Here is a 7500-nt window from a genome sequence, read left to right on the forward strand (position 1 = left end):
CCAAAGCTAGATGATGTGTCTATGTGCGCAACGACTTTACTTGCTCTCGTACCCAAGCTATTTTCTGAGTTTTCCACCATCTGACTTCGACTTAATAGCCACTCTCTAACTAAATTTATCTGTGCTGTCTATCTATCCCCTAATTCATCTGACTATATTAAATCTTTGACTATTCAACTTCCAAAGTGGAGCACATTCTGTCCCTCTACCCTCTCGTCCTTTCGTGAAGATCTCCATCCTTGGAGATTTCAAAGTTCACAAACAGCTTTCGCTTTTCTCTCCTTTCACTGACTATCCTGGTCAACTGACCTTCAACTTTTCTATCCCTCATGACCTACAGCAACTGGTACCACACCATACTTGTATTCCTGACCGTCTTGGAAATACGCCCAACATTATTGATCTTTTTCTTACCTCTAATCTTTCTGCTTATGCTGTCACCCTATCTTCTCCGTTGGGCTCCTCCGATCACAATCTCATTTCTGTATCTTGTCTTAATTCTTCAATCCCTCCTCAGGATCCCCCAAGGAGAAGGTGCCTCTGGCGTTTTACCTATGCCAGTGGGGGAGGACCTGAGGAGGTATTATGCTGACTTTCTCTAAAATTATTACTGTTTCGTGTTAGAGACCCATCTCTTTGTGCTGAACGCATAACAGAGGTGATAGTGTCTGGCATGGAGGCGTACATTCCTCATTCTTTTTCTCAATCTAATCCTTTTTAAGTTTAACACAACCTGCTTTCGTGCTATACATGATAGAGAGGTTGTCCACAAAAAGGTACTTCAGCCTTCCATCTCCTGAATCTCATGCACTTTATATTTCTGCCTGGAATCATGTCAAGTCTGTTATCCGACTTGCCAAACACTCCTTCATAAGGAGAAACTGTCAAAATCTTTCAAACTCCAGCTCCCCTCGAGACTTCTGGCATCTGGGCAAAAAGATCTCCAGAACCTTTACTTCTTCATCTTTCCCTCCTTTATTTCATTCTCATGGCACCACTGCTATCTCATCTGTCTCTAAAGCTGAAGTCTTAGCTCAAACCTTTGCTAATAACTCCACCTTGGATGATTCTAGGCTTGTCCCTCCCTCTCCTCCTCCCTCTAACTATTTCATACCTTCAACTAAAATTCTTCGTAATGATGTTTTCCATGCCCTCGCTAGGCCTTAACCCTCAGAAGGCTTATGAACCTGATGGAACACCTCCTATTGTTCTCAAAATCTGTGCTTCCGTGCTCGTACCTTGCCTGGCCAAACTCTTTCAACTATGCCTATCGACTTCTATCTTTCCTACATGCTGGAAGTTTGCTTACATTCAGCCTGCTCCTAAAAAAAAGTAACCGTGCTAATCCCTCAAACTACTGTCCTGTAGCTTTAATCTCTTGCTTGTCTAAAGTTTTTAAATTTATTCTCAATAGGAAGATTCTTAAACATCTGGCACTTCACAATCTTCTCTCTGATCGCCAGTATGGCTTCTATCAAGGTCGCTCTACTGGTGTTATGATTTTCCTTACTGAGTCTTAGTCGTCCTCTTTTAGAGATTTCAGTGAAACTTTTGCCATCGCATTAGACATATCAAAAGCTTTTGATAGAGTTTGGCACAAAGTTTTTATTTCAAAGCTGCCCTCCTGTGGTTTCTATCATTCTCTCTGCAACTTTATCTCAAGTGTCATTTCCGACTGTTCTATTGCACCCGTGTTAGACGGCTACTGTTCTCCTAATTCTGTTAACAGTGGTGTTCCTCAGGGTTCTGTTCTGACACCCACTTTCTTTCTATTATTCATTAATGATCTTCTTAACTACGGTGATAATACCTTTCTACATTTTTCCACATCCTTTTAAAGATGACCCACCCTTCAGGAAGTCAACAGATCACGCAGGAACGCCACAGAACGCCTGACTTCTGATCTTTCTAAGATTTCTGATTGGGGCAGAGAAACCTTAATAGTGTTCAATGCCTCAAAAACTCAATTCCTCCATCTATCAACTCGACACAACCTTCCAGACACCTATCCCCTCTTCTTCATTGACACTCAACTCTCCCTCTATATTGAATATCTTCGGTCTGTCCTTTACGCATAACCTTACCTGGAAAATTCATATCTCATCTCTTCCTAAGCAGCTTCTATGAAATTAGGCGTTCTGAGATGTCTCCGCCAGTTTTTCTCGACCCTTCTACTTACTAACTCTGTACAAGGGCCTTATCCGTCCTTGTATGGAGTACTCTTTGCATGTTTGCGGGGAAGGGTTCCACAGTTTTATTAGATAGGGGGAATCAAAAACTTTTCATCTCATCAACTTCCCTCCTCTGACTGACTGCCTTTAGCCTCTTTCTCACCGCCGAAATGTTGCATTTCTTTCTATCTTTTATCGCCATTTTCACGCTAACTGTTCTGCCGATCTTGCTAACTGCATGCCTCTCCTCCTCCTGCGGCCTCGCTGCACAAGGCTTTCTTCTTCCTCTCATCCCTATTCTGTCTAACCCTCTAATACAAGAGTTAACCAGTACTCTCAATCATTCATACCTTTCTCTGGTAAACTCTAGAATTCCCTGCCTGCTTCTGAATTTCCATCTTCTTACGACTTGACCTCTTTTAAGAGAGAAGTCTCAAGAATTTTGTCCCTGACTCTTGGCTAATTCTATATAAATCTCTAAGGGAACTGGTATTTCAAGTGGGCATTTTTCTAATCTTTTATTTGCCCTTGGCTGGTTTCCCCCTCTTGCATAAAAAAATGTAGCAGTTGTAGTAGTAGAAGTAGAAGTAATAGTAGTAGTAGTAGTAGTAGTAGTAGTAGTAGTAGTAGTAGTAGTAGTAGTAGTAGTAGTAGTAGTAGTTGTTGTTGTTGTTGTTGTTGTTGTTGTTGTTCTTGTTGTTGTTGTTGCAGTAGTAGTAGTAGTAGTAGTAGTAGTAGTAGTAGTAGTAGCAGCAGTAGTAGTAGTAGTAGTAGTAGTAGTAGTAGTAGTAGTAGTAGTAGTAGCAGTAGTAGTGGTGGTGGTGGTGGTGGTGGTGGTGGTAGCGGTGGTGGTAGTTGAGCTATAGTAGTAACGCTAGTAGTGGTGACTGGTGATTATGTCATTATTTATGATGATGGTAGTAATTTTGTTCAGTAAACATTCATACAACAATTTTATAAGTGACACCAGCACCAGCACCACCACCACCACTCCCGACGCCTTAACAACCGTCCCCAAGCATTAACAAGGCGTTGCTAACACGACAGTCAACAATACAATAAACACTGTGCTCTGGGATAATGAAGAGCCTATTATTGCAAGTGCGGAGAAAACATCGTCCTCTCTGCCACTGAGGAAGACGTCTTTGAAACGCTTTGTTCACTTACAAGGAAAGTTTCTAACGCCACATTGATGAACAACACGGAATTTGTTTCAATTTTCACACACACACACACACACACACACACACACACACACACACACACACACACACACACACACACACACAACAAGGAAACTGCAAGAAATCATGAGAGCTACACGCGGCGGTCCCGGTGTGAAACATGACTGCCCGCCCATCTGTGTCCACAGATCAGCTTCATCTAAAATTGATCAAATTTTCTTCTAAGGCAACCTAATCATTCAACACTGATTGATCACTCGATTACTGGGTCTATTGAATCCACCTATTGTCCTGAGAATCAATAACTTTTCTATCAAACTAAATGAAGCTTGAATCCATTAGGTTTTTGTCTTATCCTAACACACACACACACACACACACCGCAGTAGTTTAATGGTTAGCACGCTCGGCTCACAATCGAGAAGGCCCGGGTTCAAGTCCCAGGAAGCGGCGAAGCAAATGGGCAAGCCTCTTAATGTGTAGCCCCTGTTCACCTAGCAGTAAATAGCAACGGGATGTAACTCGAGGGGTTGTGGCCTCGCTGTCCCGGTGTGGAGTGTGTTGTGGTCTCAGTCCTACCCGAAGATCGGTCTATGAGCTCTGAGCTTGCTCCGTAATGGGGAAGACTGGCTGGATGACCAGCAGACAACCGTGGTGAATTACACACACACACACACACACACACACACACACACACACACACACACACACACACACACATACACATGGAGGAGGTAGTAGTCACCTACCGAAACAATAACTTACTCCCAGTGAGATCTAATAGCACTAGTTCAGGAGGTGCTGTGAACCTTCCATTAAAGCTAGTTGTCATCTCACTGAATGTTTCCCTTTGTGTCTCACAACTCAAGGAGGCAGTCACAGCCTGCCCTCTATCTTCACACAAAATTACATGCACTTACCACACACACATCCTTCACTCCAAATCAAAATTTAAAAGAAAAATGGGACCCGAAATAAACAACGCCTCGGAGTCACCCTCTGGGGAGGGGACCAAAAATGTCCCCAGGTCGGACACCTCTCCTGTTGAAGACACCTCCCTCAACTTTTTCTACATTAACTTCTGCAACATTCGCGGTCTTAGATCTAATTTTCAATCTGTGGAACACCACCTCTCCTCTACTAAACTTCATCTTCTTTTCCTCACCAAAACACAGCTATCTGAGGCAACCAACAGTAGCCCCTTCTCTGTTCCCTCCTACTTTCTCTATTCTCATTTTCATTCCAAAGCTGGATGTTGCGTCTATGTACGCAACGACTTAACTTGCTCTCGTGCCCACGCTCATGAGTCTTCCGAATTTCCCACCATCTGGCTACGACTTAACAGTCACTCTCAAACTAAATTCATCTGTGCTGTTTATCTCTTTCCTAACTCTTCTGACTATAGTAAATTCTTTGACTATTTAACTTTTAAAGTGAACCACATTCTGTCTCTCTATCCTTTCGCTGAGATTTTCATTCTTGGAGATTTCAATGTTCACCACAGCTTTGGCTTTCCTCTCCCTTCACTGACCACCCTGGTGAACTAGCCTTCAACTTTGCTATCCTCCATGACCTAGAGCAACTGGTGCAACACCCTACTCGTATTCCTGACCGTCTTGGAGACACGCCCAACATTCTTGATCTCTTCCTCACCTCTAACCCTTCTGCTTATGCTGTCACCCTTTCATCTCCGTTGGGCTCCTCCGATCACAATCTCATTTCTGTATCTTGTCCTATTTCTCCAATCCCTCCGCAGGAACCCCCAAAGCAAAGGTGCCTCTGGCGTTTTGCCTCTGCCAGTTGGGGGGACCTGAGGAGGTATTATGCTGATTTTTCCTGGAATGATTACTGCTTCCGTGTCAGAGACCCATGTCTTTGTGCTGAACGCATAACAGAGGTGTTAGTGTCTTGCATGGAGGCATACATTCCTAATTCTTTTTCTCAACCTAAACCTTCTAAACCTTGGATTAACTCAGCCTGTTCTTGTGCTATACATGAAAGAGAGGTTGCCCACAAGAGGTACTTGAACTTTCCATCTCCTGAAACTCATGCGCTTTATATCTCTGCCCGGAATCATGCCAAGTCTGTTCTTCAACTTGCCAAACACTCTTTCATAAATAGAAAATGTCAAAATCTTTCAAACTCACAATCTCCTCGTGACTTCTGACATCTTGCCAAAAACATCTCATATAACTTCACTTCTTCATCTTTCCCCCCTTTATTTCATCCTGATGGCACCACTGCCATCTCTTCTGTCTCTAAAGCTAAACTCTTTTCTAAAACCTTTGCTCATAACTCCTCCTTGGACGATTCTGCGCTTTTCCCTCCCTCTCCTCCACCCTCTGACTATTTCATGTCTACAATCAAAATTCTTCGTAATAATGTTTTCCATGCCCTTGCTGGCCTAAACCCTCGGAAGGCTTATGGACCTGATGATGTCCCTCCTATTGTTCTCAAAAACAGTGCTTCCGTGCTTGCACCTTGCCAGGCCAAACTCTTCCAACTTTGTCTATCGACTTCTACCTTTCCTTCCTGCTGGAGGTTCGCCTACATTCAGCCTGTTCCTAAAAAGGGTGACCATTCTAACCCCTCAAACTATCGTCCTATAGCTTTAATCTCTTGCTTGTCTAAAGTGTTTGAATCTATCCTGAATAGGAAGATTCTCAAACATCTGTCACTTCACAATCTTCTGTCTGATCGTCAGTAAGGCTTCCGTCAAGGTCGCTCTACTGGTGATCTTCTGGCTTTCCTTACTGAGTCTTGGTCATCCTCTTTTAGAGATTTCGGTGAAACTTTTGCTGTAGCGTTAGACATATCAAAAGCTTTTGATAGAGTCTGGCATAAAGCTTTGATTTAAAAACTGCCCTCTTACGGCTTCTATCCTTCTTTCTGCAACTTTATCTCAATTTTCCTTTTCGACCGCTCTATTGCTGCTGTGGTAGACGGCTACTGTTCTTCTCCTAAACCTATTAATAGTGGTGTTCCTCAGTGTTCTGTCCTGTCACCCACTCTCTTTCTATTATTCATTAATGACCTTAACCAAACTTCTTGCCTTATCCACTCCTACGCTGATGATACCACCCTACATCTTTCCACGTTCTTTCAGAGACGTCCAACCCTTCAGGAAGTCAAAAGATTACGCGGGGACGCCACGGAACGCATGACTTCCGATCTATCAAAGATTTTCGATTGGGGCAGAGAAAATCTAGTAGTTTTCAATGCCCCAAAAACGTAATTCCTCCATCTATCAACTCGACACAACCTTCCAGACAACTATCCCCTCTTCTTCAATGACACTCAACTGTCTCCCTCTCCCACAATGAATATTTTCGTTCTGTCCTTTGCTCATAATCTTAACTGGAAACTTCACATCTCATCTCTTGCTAAAACAGCTTCCATGAAGTTAGGTGTTCTGAGGCATCTCCGACAGTTTTTCTCGCCCCTCCAACTGCTTACTCTGTATAAGGGTATTATCCGTCCCTGTATGGAGTACTCTTCGCATGTTTGGGGGTTCCAGTCACACAGTTTTGCTTGATAGGGTGGAATCGAAAGCTCTTCGTCTCATCAACTCTCCTCCTCTCACTAACTGTCTTCAGTCTCTTTCTCACCGCCGAAATGTTGCATCCCTTTCTATCTTTTATCGCTATTTTCATGGTAACTGTTCTACTGATCTTGCTAACTGCATGCCTCTCCTCCTGCGGCCTCGCTGCACAAGGCTGTCTTCTTCATCTCATCCCTATTTTGTCCAATTCTCTAATGCAAGAGTTAACCAGTACTCTCATTCATTCATCCCTTTCACTGGTAAACTCTGGAACTCCCTCCCTGCATCTGTATTTCCGAATTCCTACAACTTGTCTTCTTTTAAGAGGGAGGTATCGAGGCATTTGCTCCCCTAATTCTGGCTGACAGATTTGGCACTTTTTGCACTTTTTAGAGAGCCAGCACTGAAGTGGGCCTTATTTTAGCTTTCTTTTTATTTTGCCTTTGGCTGGCCTTCTTCCCTACGTAAAAAAAAAAAAAAAAAAAAAACAGATAACAAACACTACATACAAAAGAAAAACGCTAATGAACAAATCTTTATATGAGAAACATATATCAGCGTCAACAACATAATATTCACACTGTAAAATAAACAAATAAATAAA

General features: G+C 42.9%; 1 protein-coding gene across 6 annotated transcripts in view; it reads right to left on the minus strand.

Moving 5' to 3' along the window:
• Window positions 1-7500, minus strand: part of LOC123498072 (carbohydrate sulfotransferase 5-like) — a 92222-nt gene that overhangs the window by 49016 nt on the left and 35706 nt on the right. The window lies entirely within an intron of this gene.

This window comes from Portunus trituberculatus, chromosome 47, assembly GCF_017591435.1.
Source record: "Portunus trituberculatus isolate SZX2019 chromosome 47, ASM1759143v1, whole genome shotgun sequence".
Taxonomy (NCBI): domain Eukaryota; kingdom Metazoa; phylum Arthropoda; class Malacostraca; order Decapoda; family Portunidae; genus Portunus; species Portunus trituberculatus.